At 37.8% G+C, this 19,030-nt stretch overlaps 1 protein-coding gene across 4 annotated transcripts in view; it reads right to left on the bottom strand.

Annotated features, from left to right (window-relative positions):
* Positions 1-19,030, bottom strand: part of SLAIN1 (SLAIN motif family member 1) — a 65,909-nt gene that overhangs the window by 26,053 nt on the left and 20,826 nt on the right. The window lies entirely within an intron of this gene.

The raw sequence follows: 19,030 nt of genomic DNA, 5'->3' as shown, positions 1-19,030 counted from the left end.
GAACATGCAGTGTTCGGTTTTCTGTTCTGTGTTAGTTTGCTGAGGATAATGGCTTCCAGCTCCATCCATGGTAGGGGGAGGGACAGCATTAGGAAAAATAGTTAATGCATGCTAGGCTTAATACCTAGGCCTAATACCTAGCAAACCTAATAAAAACTCATTAGCAGCAAACTTCAGGTCTGTTTTACTAAAATTCACAGCCTATTTTCTAAATAAGTCATGGTTTTATATCCATGCTCATGGCTCTCTTCCCAGCTAGCCAAATTTATATTCTCCCTCATTCCCTAATCCAGGTTCTGCCTTGTGTAACTGGCCAACTTTTCATTTAAATCTTCATAAGTAACGCCGTGTACCTGAGAAAAAAATATGTATATGTATATGTATATATGTGTGTGTGTGTGTGTGCATGTGTGGGTGTGTGTGTGTAGTGCTCCAGAATGATTCAGATGCCCAACATTTACAACATCTAGAGTCATTCCTTTATTCAACATTTGGCAACAGATACTAAAAAACTTTAAAGGTCAGTCTCCAGTTACCTAAATATCTTCCACAGATACATACAGTATGTGGCATTTCTCTGCTCCACAGTCATTTCGAGAAGTATGCCTGGCCCCTAGACTCCCACCCGCTTTTTAAAATTCATTTCTCTATTCATTTGAGTAGGCACTAACTATTGTAGCTATAGCATACCAGATGCCCCAGGTGCTGACATGAATAAGATATGGTGACTGTTCTCTCCTTCCCACTCCAATTTCTAAAGACCGGCTACTACAGATGACAGGCAAATAAGGTGGAATATGATGCCATATTGTAAGTGCAGTAAAAGCACCATGAGGAGTACACTCAGAGCAAAGTAAAGACAATGATTAACTTTCTGGAGGAATCCAAATACTTCAGGAGTCATTATGTTTAATGTGGCCCTTGAAGGTTGAGGAGCTTATCTCACAGGATATGATACCATTCTAAATAGAAGTAATGCATATGAAACCCTGAACACATGAAACAGCACTGTACATTCAGGGGATGGCAAACTTTTGGAATAAGCATAGGGGTATAAGAGAAGAGTTAGGGCTGGAGAGGTTGGCATGTTTGGGTTTTGTACTGTCTTATATCTATATACTTTAATGAATAGTTTACACTTTAATGAACAGTTAGTGTTTTGACTGTGAGAAGGTGAAAGACATAATCAGACTATGTTTTATGATGATGACCTAAGTAGCCATAGAAATGATGAACTAAATGGGCATGGAGACTGACGTCTGGGAGACCAGTTAAGAGGCTTGTAAAATAGACCTGGTGAGACATGACAAGGTCCTGAACAAAAGCACAAGCAGAACATTTGGTGAGAACAGGTTCGATGAGCCACATCTGGGCTAAAGTGCAGCTATCTGGTGACCCAATGAATATAGGGAGTGGGAAAAAAGGAGACCGAAGCTAATGCTATAGTTCTTGAGACACTGATGCCATCACTTAGATGGAGAGCATGAGATAATCATGCTTAGATTGAAAAAAAAAGTGAGTTGAACCCAAGATGGTTATTGGAAATGCCTATGTGCTTGTGTCCAGTATGGAGTTGGAGTTCAGGGAAGAGGGCTGGAGAGAAAAAGAGATTCAGGGTACATCAACAAATAGGTGTTAGATGAAGCATGAATGAAATCACCCAAGGAGAACATACAGAAGGGACTGGAAGAAACAATTTAGAGTAGACAGACGGAGAATGAGTAAAGGAAACCGAAAAAGGTCATTTGGGGAGAAGAATTCAGGAGGCTCAAAGATGCATCGAGTTCCAACCTAAAAAAAAAAAAAAAAAAAGACTAATGCAGAAGAGTTTCAACATGGGCGCTAATAGTTAATAGTGGCAACTACTCAGGGAGGGCCTGTAGGATGAGGACTAAAAAGAGCCTACTGGCTAGAGCAATCAGACCACTGATGAGAGTAGATTCAGCAGAAGACAAGACATAAGGAAAAATCAGTGTTAGCACGTCAGGCAGATATAAAGTTAGGAAGAAGCCTTTGAAGAGAGATTTGGCTATAAATGTTTTGTTTTGTTTTGTTTTTTAAGAGGGGGGTTGTGGCTTGAGGAGTATAAGGTTCAAGGGAGGATGGCTTTTAGGATCAAGGACACCTGGAGAATAGAAACAATAGAGAAGAGTCTAAGGAAAAAGAAAAACACGGAAAAAAGTTCCTGGAGATCAGAGGAATGGGACAGAGATTAGCTAGGGGAACAGCTTTGGAAAGGGAGGGTTCTCACTTCCTCTGAAACAGGGAGGTAAAGCCAGAATACACAGAATGAGGGAGAGGAAGGTGAGTTTAAGGCTTTTTAATCTGTAAGTTACAGGCAATAAATATGCTGAGAAAATTTATTCCAGAGGCTAGAATAAAGAACCTCATGTAGTAAAATGCTGGGATGGCCACCACTGGAAACAAGGAAAATGGTTAACCATGAAAGTGACTGCCTGAGTGAGTCTGAAAAGCATATCTCTGGAACAATTCTAATCTCAACACAAGAGCTGAGATTGAAAACGTTAGCATATGCCTGCTCTATCATTCTGTAAACGGTATTTATGTCTTACAGGTTCAGGTTTAGAGGGGCTGTGTGAGAGCCATATTGTTCACGGTGATGTCAAAATAAACGAATTTACCATAATTAAGAGGAAAAAAACAACCCCAGTGACTGAAGATCATCTTCCACTGGGAATTTTAGAAACCACTGGGAAGGTCCTGAGAAGAAGAGTTAGATGGGGTCTGGAAGGCTGTATCCAAAATCAGAGCACGGCCACAGACTAACAGTGGTCAAACATTTTCTGTAAAGGGATAGCTGATAGTGTTATAGATTTTGCTGGCCATAGGGTTTCTGTCACACCAGCTCAATGCTGACATTATGGTATGAAAGCAGCCATTGAAAACAATGAAAAGGTTTTATAGCAGCATAGCTACACTTAATTTATATACACTGAGAGTTGAATTTAATATTCATGGGTTATGAAATATTCTTGATTTCTTTTCAACCATTAAAAAGCATAAAAGGCATTTAACATTTTACATTTTAGTTCATAGGCCATACAGGAACAGGCAGAAAACCAGATATGGCCACAGTGTGCCAACCCCTGGGCTAACGTACATTACCAGTTTTATAATGGTCACTCAGAAAAATGTGCAGGGCTGTAACCATAGCATCCAGTGCTGAGACACAGCAGGGATGGCTGACAGGATACCTCTTCACTACAGTTTTCCATAATATACTGTAATAAAGACCAAGAAAAGACTGAAAGGACACTTGCGCAAGAATCCAGATGCCTGAGTTCCAGTCTTTATCCTGCCACATGCTAGTTTTGAAATTTGGAGCAAATCATAACATCTTAAATGTTGCAGTGTTCTCATTTGAAAACAAGTTATGTTTGTAGGAAGAAATAAACAGGCTTTTCGTGGGTACAGGATGAAGGCCTGCAGCAAGCATTCACAAACGATAATACCTTTTTTAATGAAAAGTTATAGCAAGTTGTAGCAAAAGCATTCTACATTCTTACTTATTTATTTAGTTAGTTATTTTTATTTTATTTTGAGATGGAGTCTCATTCTGTTACCCAGGCTGGAGTGCAATGGCATGATCTCAGCTCACTGAAACCTCCGCCTCCCAGGTTCAAGCAATTCTCCTGTCTCAGCCTCCTAAGTAGCTGGGACTAAAGACATGTGCCACCACACCTGGCTGTTTTATGTATTTTTAGCAGAGAGGGGGTTTCACCCTATTGGTCAGGTTGGTCTCAAACTTCTGACCTCAGGGGATCCATCTACCTCAGCCTCCAGAAGTGCTCAGATTACAAGTGTGAGCCATCGCCCGGCCAACATTCTACATTCTGAAAGAAAATGTTCTAGAAGCTAGGTAGGAGAAAAGAGTCTGTAGGAATTTTCTACTTTTCACTTTTCCTAATTCTAAAGAAGTTTAACCTAGTCCTCTCAAAACAATGCGCCAGCTTCTTACGCTGTATCTACCTAGGTAACTATGGAGACTTAGTCTTCCCTCAGTTGTTACCACCTCAGAAGCAAAACTGAACTGTCTGACCTTCAAGAACTTGGTCAGGATAGGTCAACAGTTCTTACTTATTTATCTTGACTCTTAAATAATGACGTTCATTACCAGAGTTCTGGAAAATAAGGAAAAAGTAAGTGAGGCAAGGTTAACTGACTTTCAAGCCTTTTGCTTTTTTCTTTCTTTATATAATAGGCATGCAAGCCTCAGTTCCAAGCCAAACAGAGGAATTTAACTTCTAGTCCTTTATAAATACCAGTTACTGAATGGCCTAAGATCTGTGAAGGTACAGGAAACATCAGCTCCTCTAAGTATTTTTTATTCTCCCTTAAGTTGGCAGGAAGTTTTACCCAGAACACAGCATCTGACCCAAACCCATAAACCACCAGGGCAGGAAAATCTCCATTTCCATAAACCATCCTCCCAGGTATAAACTTCTTAGGTGATATTATATCTTTACATACCTTGAGCCTATAGAAATTCTTGGCACACAGATGCACTCAAATGTTTGCACTAAACTTTAACAAAAGAATTCAAAAACCAAGGTGAAGACAGCAATTTACTGGTTCACTCTTATAAACTCTGTCTGCACAGACTGCAATACAAGCTTTCTGGAAAGGCTGTAAGTTCACAGTAGGTAAGTGCTGCTGACTTGGCTCCAACCTGAGCAACCCTTCTGGAGCAGTAACATATGGCTTGCAGCTTATCTGATCCAGTATTTTTTATTGGGTAAACTTGAGTAGCATTAGTTTCTCCACAGTGCTTGACGACCTGATAAACAAGCATATGGGGTCTAGGAAGTCCTACTACTTTGAAGCAGATGTTCACAGTACTCTTTCCCAGACATGCATGAAATACAGAGAATTCAACTGTAATGTATTTTTCAGTGTATTTACATAAGAAGGGTTAAAGAACTACTAAATGCACCTAATTGGTAGTCTTAGGGACTATTCAATCAAAGTCAGTCAGTCATTATACCCAAGTCTCACAGTCTTCAAATTTAGCTAAGAAAAACTTATCAGAAAGTTACTTTGTATCTTTTCCTGCAGTTCCCATTCATTCAAACTATGACAATGAATGTAATGATTTAAAAATCATTAACCATCATATATATGTATGAGTACCTATGATCCCAGGACACTACAGATACTCGATCTTTAAATTTCCAATTGTACTCAAAATGTAACATTTTTAAAACATGATTTATATGCCATCTTTAAGAAATACCCAATGCAAGAGTTCATTAGTTCATATGTAACTAATATCCAGAGTTAATGAAGAAAATCACTTTTGATATTAGGATTAAGCTTTAAAATATATTTAATTCGAAAGTAGCAAAGCAGTTGTACACCCCTGACGATTGGGACGTAAATGTTCCATAAATATTTGTTGAATGAGCAAATTCCACCATGTTGCAAAAGAAGTACTATTGAATAACATTTATTCCACAGAAATCAGAGTTTTATAATTATTCTTGACACTAAGTTTAATAGGTCAAATGTTTCTTAGGTTTTAACAGGAAACATAATCTCAATGGATAAGGCATCTAATCATAATTAAAGGATTAGACCTTATCTACTTCTCAGATCTTAACCCACTGCACAATCGCACATTTAATGCTCTTCCCTCATGACTATTATTGGATCCTTCTGCGGGACTTCTCTAAACAGGACAACGGTCTCAAAGTGGAGCTGAAAAATAAAGGTCAGAAAGGGGAAGTTATCTCAACTACCAACTTGTTTCCACTTAACCAGTGGTCAAAACTGAAGATAAGACAACAGCTTTAAGCACACCAGACCAAAGCCAGTATTATCCAGGACCAGAGTGACCGCTGCAACTTCACAAGTCATCCTCCAACTTCCCATCTGCAATTAATAGGGGAGATTTTTTTTAAAATGTAGTAGTAATTATACTTCAAAGACATGTTTAAAAATTCCCTTTTATAGAAGCCATTTTCTCTTTAGGTCTGTGTGTCTGCTATAGTTTAAGTCAAACTTAAGGACAATAAAAATGGACACAGACTGTGAGAAGAGGGCTTGTGGAAAAGTAATAATTTAATCTGAAAAGAACAAGGAAGAAGAGTGATCTAATAATTTGTCAACGATGAGATGTTGTCAAGCGGATTACAGACAGCTGCTTCTAATTTAGACTACAGCCACAATGCAAGCTGACAACCAGCTAGAATAACTTCCAGGTTCTACACTGCAATCATGAGGTAAGGGAACCAATATGTTACAGAATCTAATTATATGAAGAAATAGGCTAAATAATCTCAGGTCTGAAAATAGAGGGCCCTCCCTCTGAAAGGACAGACTAGATTTTTACTAAGAGTCTTCACGCCTATGACTGGGTAAAGTGTGGTGGCAAATCCAAGCCACCACACTTTACCCAGTCAAATCTAAAAGCAGGCTTTTAGAAAGCACTGTCGGTTATTGAATGGAAGAGTGATGAGAAGAGAATTTGAATAATCCTTCCTCCCAGTGTCTCCGAGACTAAAAGACTCTTCATTGAATTACGGCTTATCCCAGTAACAGCAAAGGCCTCTGACCCACTAATCTTAAGAGACGACAGAAAGTAAATAAATGAATTCAGAGTTCTGACCAAGGGAAAACTATCTTTGGCCCTAAAACTAACCCATTCATGATTTTATTAAAATATCTGCACATAAAACAACACTAAAATATACATTAAAGGCCTAAAACAGGAGTCTCTTTTCCTTCCCCACCCAGGCCCACTTTCCACTTTGTTTTTCATACTTCGAATACAATTACATAATTAGTATATAACTTTAAATAGACAACAGACAAACCAATCATCACCTTGTTGGTATCTGATTTCCTACCATGAAATGTTATTTAGTATATATGCACCTTCTCCATATCCATCTCCAGATCTGATAGTTCTATTTTTACATTGTCAAGGTTTATTGGATTTTCATTCTATTTTATAGCTGTGATTGGGATAGCTATAAGGTGATCACTAGATATGACAGAACCAAGGTAAAGAAAGTAATTATTTTGCTCCAGAACACAACCACCAGGTGAAGAACATCACAAGCCTGAGAGTCAATCACTGTCTTATTTCATCTTCATCTTTCTCAGCTTCTCCTAGGTCATCTCCGAGGTCACTGTTTTCTAGATCTCATGCGATCTTTTATACTTGTACTTCTCCCACTGTTAAAATACTGTGCACAAAGGGTAACACTTTCAACCATTTTAAGGCAAAATCTAGACTTTGCATAACCAAAAGTTTCTTTTGCTGCTACACTTATTTGCTTTGGTACAGGATTATAGTTTGAAAATAACTTTCTTCCTTAAAACTTTAAAGATAATATTAATTTTTATCTAGCATCCAATATTACTTATAAAATATCTGAAGTTTGTTACACTATAGATAAACTCCTAATAATGTTCAAACGAAGGAATAGTTTATCTTTAATTCTGGAGAATCTGAAATTCAATAACCAGGAGATCTAGGTGCATGGCTTTTTTTCATCTACCTTAGTTCATCCTGAGGATCTGTCAAAGAAATTTTCTTCTATTATTTACTGATTATTTCCTTTGTTCAGTATGTTCCTGCTTCTAGAACTCCTGTTAAGACATGACAGGTTCTGGGTCTGTCTTCTTCTGTCCCCTCACTTCTCTCATATTTTCCATCTCATTTTGGTAGATTCCTTTGGCCAACTTTCAGAGAAGCAGCTTGGTTCTTAGCCCTGTCCATTCTTCCTTTAGCACTTCTAAGAAATTAAAAATGACCAAAAAAAGTATGATTTAATTGCTTGTTTTCCCTGCAACTATCCTTTTACTGATCTAACTTCATTTATCTGAAAATACTATAAAAATAGAGGACAAGACTGAGCATGCATATGCATGCACATTTATACAAGTACAGGACACACCCAATGACAGAAAATCCGCATTTTAAAAGACTAGTACATTTAAACACACTGTTCCTTGAAATACAACCTTACAACTATGACAGCAGAAAAAAATTAAACTCACAAATTGAAAAGAGCTCCAAAACTCAAATATATGAAAGTTATTACTATATAAAAATTTAAAGCTCCCAAATATTATAAATAACTGAGAATATCAACAAATCAAACCCTTATGTTTCCAAAGTAAATTAAGTGTCACAAGAACTTGGCCACATTTTCAACTACCATTTCTCACATGTAGTCACACAAGAAATTTGGGATATTAATGAAAAAGAAGAAAACATTCCCAAGTTTATCTAAGACTCTCCCTTTAAAAAAATGCTAAAGCCTAAACCTACCCATGTTCCAAAGGATTTCTAAAACCACTATTTCACTCTCCACAGTTCACCAGATTTCCAAAAAAGGCTCTGCCTTCTGAGACAATTCAGGTAATATCCCGTAGCTTACCTGTTCGGTTATGTCACTCCTTTAATAAAAATTATTCAAATGTTTTTCAACCATTTTAAGATAAAATACAGAATCCTTAACTGCCCTGAAGACGCTGCACACATGTCTAGTTTCTAGTTTCATTTAGAGTCATTTCCCTCCATTACACCCCCACCACAACAGCCTGCCATTTCCTCACATCATGTCCCATTGCAGGGCCTTTCCACATGCTATTGCTATCCTTCCTCCCCAGTGTCTCCGAGAGTAAAAGACTCTTTTTTAAGTTATGGCTTATCCCAGTGACAGAAAAGGCCTGGGACACACTTCCTCACCCCCTCCTCCTGCTGGATGGATGAACAGATGGACACACGGAGACAGACAGACAGACACACACACATACACACACACAAGAGTTACTGGCTTAACTCCCACTGACTCTCACGTCCCAGCTGATGCCTCACGTCTTTGGGAAATCATTTTCTGACCATACTCCTGGGTTAGGCTGCCATTTGCATCATTATGCTTCTTTTATGGGACAGGAAGAACAAAGAGCTGCTATCTGTGTCATCTGTTTTTTGCACCAGAATGCATGTTCCCAAGGCCAGGCACTGAGCTCATCTTGCTTGAAACTGCACCCTGTATTTAGCACTACAACCGTACCTAGTAAGTACTCAACATATTTCATGTATTGTAATCATCTGATCAAGCCCCAGTGTTTCAGAAAAAAAGAGTCTAGAAAGTCTTGCTTTAAACCCAACTATTCTGTAGAGGTCCCAAGAAACAGGTACCAACACCTACCAAAAAAAAAAAAAAAAAAAAAAAAAAAAAAAAAAAAAAAAAAAAACGAATTTCACTACCATAGAGTCAAATTTAATCAACCATCACAGTAGTATGAAAGCAGCAGACAACTACCTTGGGAGAATCTCCATTGTTTTATTTTTTCCTTGGTGAAGATAGGTAACAAAATAGCATGTCAATAATAAATTCACCAGAACAACCACTATTGTTTATTTTGATAAACACTTTTCGAATCATGGTGGAAATACAAAGTAAATCCAAAGAAAAAAACCACATGGAAACACAAGTACAAATTAGCAAAAGAAAAAGGGATTATTTAAGGAAATCTGGCAAACACATATCAGGTTATAGGGTATAATGGACTGACCCTGCAAATTTCATAGAAGCACAATCCCTGATTATCTGTTACTGTACTAAATCATTGCCAATACCGAAGTAAATGCATTGGGGCTATTCTGAACATAAGAGCAAAGCAACATAAAGATGTAATGAAATCCCACAGCTATGATAATGCATTTTCCATTTTCAGCACACAGGAATGACAGCACACATATCAGGAGACCCTGTCTCTGCACAAAAATTCATACATGATTCCAGATTGTTTTTCCAGTGAGAAAAGAAATTCTTTACAAAGCTTACCCAACATGAACCCTACAGACTAAGTTTTAATTTTGTGTTCCAAGTTTGACAGAGCATCTCGAGACTAGAAATATGAGCTGGTGGAGATAACATCTTGGGCCAAGCAAGGAGAGACTGGACAGATTCCAGAACACAGACATTTGATAAGCTTAATGTCTCACTTCAATCTGTGTGGATTTTAACAAAAGAAAGGGTCACTTGCAGAACTGTGGATTAGTCTACAACTTTCTTCTTCATCGGCTAAATTTGGACATTAACACTCCTTTATAACAACTAAAATAAGATTGGGAACTGGTACCATATGAAGATAAAAGAAAAACTCAATGAATGGGGTAATTTCTATTCACATTTCCTTAGTATACAATCCCAGAGGAAATGACAGATGGTCATAGCGAAACATGAGCCAAGGATAGTAATTATGTAGGCCTCCACTATCTGTGAAAAGTACACCTACTCTGCTCAAATGTGACCTGTCCTGATTCAATAGTTACAGACATTCAAGTACGTTAAGCCAAGATAAGCTTTTATTAACTGGCCCCAAATTAACCAAGCCACATATTGGGCGTTTCAAATTACTTAGATTAGCTTTTGATCATTATTTGGTTATTTAACATCCCAGCCTCATGAATGAACTTACCAAAGACCCTAGATTAGCCTTATTTCAATTTAGGATACCAAGTGAGCTAATCCTACCCATGAAAGTTCTATGCAGTTTTGTTATTTTTATTCTAAAGGGGTTGAGGGGGGGTAGAAAGATGGGCAAGTTCGAAATGGAATACATACAGATCTAATAAAAAATAAAATAAAAACAACCAACTAAAGAGATTGTCTTAGATTTTCTATGATTGTTGAATAAACTACACTTACAAAACTTCTCAGTGTAAGATCCCTAACAAATACCTTTATTTGTAGGTATAGAAAACAGATACCCACCCTCTGCCAAAAAAAATACTTAGTTTTCTATGAAATATAAGTAGCCAGGCAAAGAGGATTCCCTGTATTTTAGGTTCAATTTCTAAATGAAAATCTGTACATTAGGAATGTTTCTGTATATCTATGTAGTACTCCACATTTCTGAAGTAATTTCTCATTCAATATTTCCAGAAATCTTTCTAAAATAGCCCTGTGAAATCTGCTAAATGTCCCCACTTACTAGGCAAGGCCCTAGAAATAAGGGCCACCCTCTCAATCACAGTGGAGCAAGGATGAGGCATAACTATTAAGGTGAAAACTTCCGCCATATTCACTCCTTCAACAATTAGCACGCAACACCTACCGTGCGACGGGAGTTATTCCAGGCACAGAAAGGGTCACAGCAATGAACAAAACAGACTGAAACCCCCACGCTCAGAACTAACACTTTAATGAACACCACTCTGTTTTGGTTTTTTCAGGGTTTTTTTGGCTTGGCTAGTAGGATGCCATTTATAACACCAAATGTTCAATGAAAATTTTTGGTTTGGTTTGTTTTGTTTTGGCCAACTTAAAAAATTTAAACATACTCAAATTAGTCAATTACAAAAAAAAAAAAAAAATTCAGTATTTAAAACATGTTAAAAAATGTATTAAGCACTGGTGATTCAAAAAACAATTTTAGGTACAGACCTCCATCTTCAGATGCTCAATCTATTTTGAAAAAGGCACATACATTAACAACTAAATAAAAAGTTCACAAAACAGGGTGCCTCGAAATGGAAAGCAAACATCGTTAGGACCATCTTCAAAAGAGGAAAACCAGCCAAGATACTGAGCTTTGTTGGAGACTGCATACTCAAATAAGTGGCCAGTGTTTTGGGGGGAAAAAAAGAGAGATTATTCTGTTTTAGACTTTATTAGTTAACTTTATACTAGCAGACTGCAGATTTAGAGATGCCAGGAGATTTAACTTCTAGCAATGTTATTTCACTTTTAACATTACTTTCTGTAGATTATCCAAAAAAGCCATTTACACTATTCAAATACAAGGGGGAGAGACCTAATATTTGAGCCATTATCTAATCTAATTTACAAATATCTATTTCCTTATAACAACACTACAAAATAAATACAAATGTAAAAGAGGCTGAGAAAACTTAAGTAACTTGACTGTGCTGACTACATGATACATAAGACTTTATAAATTGTAAAATTTGAGTATTAAAAGATCAGCTTGGAAAAGAGGATAATAAGTTTTGCAATTTATAATAAAAAGTTTCTTACGGCCAAGCACAGTGGCTCATGCCTATAATCCCAGCACAGAGAGGCCAAGGTGGGCAGATTGCTTGAGCCCAGGAATTCAATACCAGCCTGGGCAACATGGCAAAATCCCGACCCTACAAAAAATCTGCCAGGTATGGTGGCACACATCTGCAGTCCCAGGTACTTAGGAAGTTAAGATGGAAGGGTCACCTGAGCCCAGGGAGGTCAAGGCTGCAGTGAGCCGTGATTGCGCCACTGCACTCCAGCCTAGGCAAGAGTAAAACCCTGTCTCAAAAAAAAAAAAAAAAAGTTTCTTATATCCAAGTCAATTAATATTCCCTATAAGAATTAGGGGCATTAGATACATATTAGTCATATGTAGTAATATACTATATACACTAAAAATAATTATCTTATTGTATCTTTTAAAAAATATTTAACAATTTGCAAAACTGTGGATGTGAAGACAACGTTTTTTTTGTTTGTTTGTTTGTTTGTTTTTTTGAGACGGAGTCTCGCTCTGTCGCCCAGGCTGGAGTGCAGTGGCCGGATCTCAGCTCACTGCAAGCCTGCAAACTCTGCCTCCCGGGTTGACACCATTCTCCTGTCTCAGCCTCCCGTGTAGCTGAGACTACAGGCGCCCGCCACCTCGCCCGGCTAGTTTCTTGTATTTTTTAGTAGAGACGGGGTTTCACCGAGTTAGCCAGGATGGTCTCGATCTCCTGACCTCGTCATCCGCCTGTCTCGGCCTCCCAAAGTGCTGGGATTACCGGCATGAGCCACCGCGCCCGGCCGAGAACGTATTTTTTAGCAGTATTTTGAAAACAGTGATAATGCAGGTGCTGTCTTCCTACAAAATTAAATCTTATGAAAATCCCTTTCCTTCATTTTCTTCAGAAAAAAACTTTCTGCAGAAGGGCAGAATTCTAATAAGCTTGTTCTCACAACCTCAAGACAAGGTTTAACTATGTCCCATACATTCTCTCATAACTTAGCAAGTTTTGTTATCTAGATCCAGGGTCAAAAGTTATCAGATACATCATGACAGCTTTTTGAGGACTCTATGAAATCACAAAGGTAGGCAGCAAGAAGAGAAATAGGCCTGGGACCTGCAAGAAGTTACAATCCAGATGAGCTCATTAGCAATTGTGCAGTTAGAGACAATCTTGGGAGAAATGCAGCCAGATGGACCTACAGAAACCAACCTTGACAAACCCTTACTCAGATGGCTTCTTGGGGATGCTTACTCCATAAACAAGGAGGGACGGCTAACTTGCCACCGTGGCTAACTTGCAGCCAAGAAAACAGCCTGGGCTAATGGCCTAGGGTAAAGAGGAAATAAGGTAGAAGAGGGTTTAAGACCAGCTCCACCCACCAGAAACATTCTGGCTCCTCTCAGCTATGCCCCTCTCCACATTTCCTAGAAGGGAATTAATCTTTACTTTTTGAAGAATTTTCTTTTCAAAACATGAAGGTCAAAAAAGAGGAACCAAGTTTCAAAAATATTTGCTCAAATATTACATAAGCAGCATCTCATCTGAAGCTCCAGGCTCACATTAAGGAACTTCTACCTATCTGTCAATGAAAGAGTTAAGAGTATGAGACAAAAGCACAACGCAGAGAGGAAGAGGATAAAAAGGAGAGGGTAGCTGTATCCTTTGTTTACCTCTCATCACTCCTACTCATGGTTGTGAATTTCTTAGTGAAGTGTCTATAATTTCTGTGTGTATAGAGGGAGATGTATAACTCCTAAGGACTTCAATTAATCACCTTGGAACAAAATGTGTAAGATAAATAGAAACTGATTGTTTTAAAGTAAACATGCCTGTGAATGGGAAAGCAATACTGCAAGCTGATACTTCAGCTAATGCTAGTCTACGCCCTGAATGTAAGAGGTGGCTAATAAGGAAACGTTGCAAGGACCCCAACCCATTTTAATTATTCAAAACCAAAACTGAAACAGAAGTAATAGTGACATTGGGTTCAAAAAAAAAATTAAAGCATTCATTTACTTTAGCAACAGCATCTACTTTGTGTCAGGTACCCTTCTAGGAGTTAGAGAACTGGTGCTCAACAACACAAAGTCCATTCCCTTGGGCAATTTATATTCAAATGAAAAGAAACAACCCTAGTCCCAAAGAAAACACTCAGTAATATCTGTTACTCAAAAGTGCTGACTGCCCAAGGGAGAAATTAAGTCTAAACAAAAAGAAAAATGCTTTATTAGAGAATTATTGAAACTTCAAAAATATAGAAAGCTTGTATTATTCCAATTAAATCTTTATACTATGTTATGAATAAAGTGTGGGTCAAAACCATAATTTTTGGTATATGTCAATTAACCATCATTGACAAAGGACCCCCTTAGTTGGAAGCCAATAAGTCTTCTTCAATATGGGGGATTAACTATGAATTCCTCCCTATTCTCTTATAAAACCACACTACAGTAAGAGTTAAACTCAAACTGTGTAAGCCCATAGGAAGACTGAATGGGACAGGAGACAATTATCACACTGGGGATGGTCACAACATCTTAGAAATGAACAGCGGAAACAGACTTGGGTTTTGACATCCACCACTCTATGGCCTTACAGCAAAAAGAAACTAATAAGGACCTGGCAAGGTTCTGGAATCACAGGTGCAAAGTACCACAGCGGGTAGGGAGTTCTGTGGTGAAGTGAAAAAAACCAGGTAACTGAAAATCTGTAGGAAAGCACTAAAACCCTCCAGCTCCCCACCCTGCCTGCTCAGGCAACTGCTCCTCTCCTACTTTTATCAAAGACAGGCTTCATTCCCTGAATAAACTGAAACAGAAAGCCACTAGATTTAAGGATACAAACACAAATAAAAGTACCTTACAGATCTGGAGGACTAAGTGAAAATCTGAATACTAGAAGGTGAGCTTAATGAGGGCAGACACTTAATATCTGTGCTGTTCACTGATGCATCTCCGTCACCTACAATGGTACCTGGTACATAGAAGTCACTCAATATGCAGCAGAAGAGTTTAGAAGTTGTGTTTTTTTTTTTTTTTAATCTCCAAGAAAGTAGAGCAACAACAACCACAACAAGATCAAGAATAGAAAGCGAAAGAGAAAAATATAAAATTTGAACATCAATCCAGGCAACTCTGATCCACAGGAGTATCTAGAAAGAATAGAGAAAACAAGGGCGGAGGGGTATAAATACAAAGAAATAATGCAAGAAATTTTGCAGAACTAAAGTTTCTAGCACACACAAAATAAACAAAATTTCAGAATATCAAGAATAAAAGACAATATTCTAAAATATTCATGTTATTTTAGGTAGAAAGGTCACAAATAGAATCAGAAATGAGAACGGTGCCGGACTTCAAAAGCAACCCCGAAGCTAAAATATAATGGAATAATGCCTTCTAAACTCTGTGGGAAATGGTTTTTAACCTAGAATTCTATACCTAGCCCAAAGAACAATCCTGCATAAGGGTGAAAGTAGGAATAAAGACATTTTCAAACACAGGAGGTTCTCAGAATTTACCTCCCACATATCCTTTTTCCCTCTACTCTCCCAAAAAAGCAAATGCAGAAATATTCCTTTCTTTTAATGGAATAGAAAGGAAAGTATTTGTATCTCAGAAGCAGGTAATATAGCACTGAAGAGGGGCCAGAGGAATTCCCAGAATAAGGAAAATAAAGTCCCACCATGATGGCTCTTCAGAGGCTAAACATGACTAGTTCTAATTAGAGTAAGAGAACAGGGCGCTGCCTGAAGGAACAGTAACAAAACAAAATTCTTGGATTTATGTGTCTCACACTGCGGATGGTTCATGAGGAGAATTTGGGGATAAATTAATGACAAGGACCTTGTCTTATAAATTATAACAGCAACAACAACAACAACACTAAGCATCTTTTTCCAATGAATTCTTAAAAAAAATGTTAGATGGGCTGGGCACAGTGGCTCACGCCTGTAATCTCAGCAATTTGGGAGGCCGAGGTGGGTGGATTACCTGAGAGCAGGCATTCAAGACCAGCCTGGCCAACATGGTGAAATCACATCTCTATCAAAAATACAAAAATTAGCCAGGCATGGTTGTGTGTACCTGTAATCCCAGCTACTCAGGAGGTTGAGGCCGAGAACCCCTTGAACCCAGGAGGCAGATGTTGCAGTGTGCTGAAATTGCGCCACTGCATTCCAGCCTGAGCACAGAGCAAGAATCTGTCTCAAAAACAAAAAAGTTAGATGGAAAAAGAAATGATAAAATATTGCATGGCTTGAATATAACTTTCTATCATAATAAATACTGACGTCCCCTAAAGTTGGTAAAAGGTAACATAAAAAGGACATGCAGAGAAAAAAATATAGGAGTGAGGCGTAAAGGAATTAAATCTTCACCATCCAAAGTCAAAAGCCAATGGATAATGTTTAAAATGAAAAATTCAAAGCAATAGCCATATAAACATGGAATTTAAAAAGAGAAGTAAACAGTAAAACCAAAACAAAGAGCTTTTCTTAAGTGCATCTGGGAAATAAAAGGGGCATGAGAGATTAGGGCAGCAATTCGATATTTGTCTTATAACAGTTGTAAGACTATTTTTTAAACTATAGACATATTTTATAAAATACAAGTTGAATTTTTTAAAAAAGAGAATTTTCTCCAGTAAACAACCTAATTGGTTACCTCTCATCTCAACAGGATTGTGGATTATGGATCTCTGGAATAAAAACATTTAGTCTCACAGCAAAAGAAGTTTTGAGTTTATATACAAATTAAGTAAAAGACTAATTTTGATTTTGAAAAAGTCGTTCTCTAAACTTTTACAGGACATTTAAATAAATTACATCATGAACAAAACTGCAGTGTGACAGTTCACATCCTCATGACCTCACGATTCTGCCTGAGCTCCACATCAATGAAAGGAAAATCGGATAATGAAGCACTCAGTCTAATATCTTAATAGCAACCACCGATTAGGATTATTTTTACTTTTTAAAAGTTTCTCTTCTATTTTTAGAAAAAAAAAATCTAACCTTATATGTAAATCTATCTAGTGTGCAAATGACGTAAGGCCGGGGTGGGTAAGGCCGAAGGTACCCCAAATCCAGCCCACTCCTGCTTTTGTAATAATTCACCAGCTAAGAAAGGTTTTTATATTTTTTTAATAATTGGGAAAAATATATACATTTTGTGACATGTGAAAAACCACACAAAATTCAAATGTCAGTGCTTGTAAGTAAAGTTATATTGGAACACATCTTCATTCATTAATTTCTGCATTGATCATTGTTTTCTGGGCATGGCTAAGTTGAACAGTCATGACAGAGATTATGTAGCCCACAAAATCTAAAATATTAACTGTCTTCTTTCAAAAAACGTTTGTTGACCCCTGACATAAAGGACTGTAATTCTGAATTCATTTTGAATTTTACTTCAAATTATTGAGCCAAATTCTTATATTAAAATATGGATATAAGTCACTGAGTCAAGGATTAAGTAAGGAGACTTAGGAATGGTCTTTATAACCCTTCAAAGAGTTAAGTACAAAGGGATTTAATGGTTTGTGTATTATCTGTTCTCACACTGCTATAAAGATACTACCTGAGACTGGGTAATTTATAAAGAAAGGAGGCTTAATTGATTCCCAGTTCCACATGGCTGGGGAGGCCTCAGGAAAGTTGCAATTATGGTGGAAGGTAAAGGGGAAGCAAGGCACGTCCTTATATGGTGGCAGGAGAGGAAGAAAGTGAAAGAGTGAGGAAGTGCCACACTTAATACCATCAGCTCTCATGAGAACTCCCTATCTCGAGAACAGCATGGGGGAAAGTGCCCCCATGATCCAGTCACCTTCCACCAGGTGCCTCCCTCTATATGTAAGGATTACAAATGGAGATGAGATTTGGCTGGGAACACACAGCCAAACCGTATCCGTTTTCTTAGAGTCACTGAGGTAAATGGGAACAGAATGAATACTAGAGCCCCCAACTCTGAGATGGTTGCTCTGTTAGATAAGCATCTATCACCAAAGTTTTAACCCTAACATGCCTTTGTCCCTACACTGCTCTTCAACTTTCCATTATTAAGCCACCCGTTTCATTTTAGTTAAAATGTTAATAAGATACACTATTTCATCCCACCTTCCAAGTATTTAAAGCAGATTTCTGTTGATATTTACTTATGACCATGCCAATACGGCAGTACAGAATACTAGTTCAGTATGGAGTCTCTGGTGTCAGAGAGACCCTGGCTTTGACTCCGTCCCCGAGTATCATTCTGCCTTGTAACACTGGGAACTTCTCTAAACTGAGTATTTCTCACCTCTAAAGGTGAGTTCAGTTAGACTGAATAAGATGAAGGATGTCAAGAATGTAAAGGTAATGAATGTTACAGAATTAAGAGCTCTAGAAGCATTATCTATTCTACTTTTTCTTATGTCCAAATATGTTATTCGTTATCCTCGAAGGGCTTCATGGGCAGTGTACTCAAATATCAGTGTACATGAGAATCACACTGGTGAACTTGTCAATGCAGACTCCCCAACCCTACCCTCAGACAGTATGATTCTTTAATCTGGAGGCTCCGGAATCTGTACTTTCAAGCTCATGTATGATTTGGAGGCAGGTGGTCCATGGAATAGAAACAGTGTTCCCAGAGGATGAAACAGATGCCCAGAGGTTAACAGACAAGTCAAAAGCCTACATAATTACAGCTTCAAGTAGTTCCCTGCATCAAACAGCAAGGTACCACTCACTCATTTTTGTTGTTTTTCCAACGGCCCTTTTTTAAAATTTAAACTTCTGTTAGGCTCCATAAGTTAATTAATGTTACAGATAATATGAAGATGTCTTAGTTTTTAAAGGTTAGCACTTCCAGTTATACATCCAACTAAATGTTAAAGGCATTCAATCAGGTCAGTACTCAGATCCCCAGGAAACCCTGTTTTCTGCCTTAGACCCAGCCACACAACCTTGTTACCGACCCCAGAGCACTGAAAACTGACCATTTTATTGACTGGTATATTTGCAAACAGAAAAAATAAAATAAAATA

The sequence above is a fragment of the Theropithecus gelada genome, chromosome 17 (genome assembly GCF_003255815.1).
Source record: "Theropithecus gelada isolate Dixy chromosome 17, Tgel_1.0, whole genome shotgun sequence".
Taxonomy (NCBI): Eukaryota; Metazoa; Chordata; class Mammalia; order Primates; family Cercopithecidae; genus Theropithecus; species Theropithecus gelada.
Note: the sequence above shows the minus strand (reverse complement) of the source record. Positions and strands in the feature narration are given on the sequence as shown.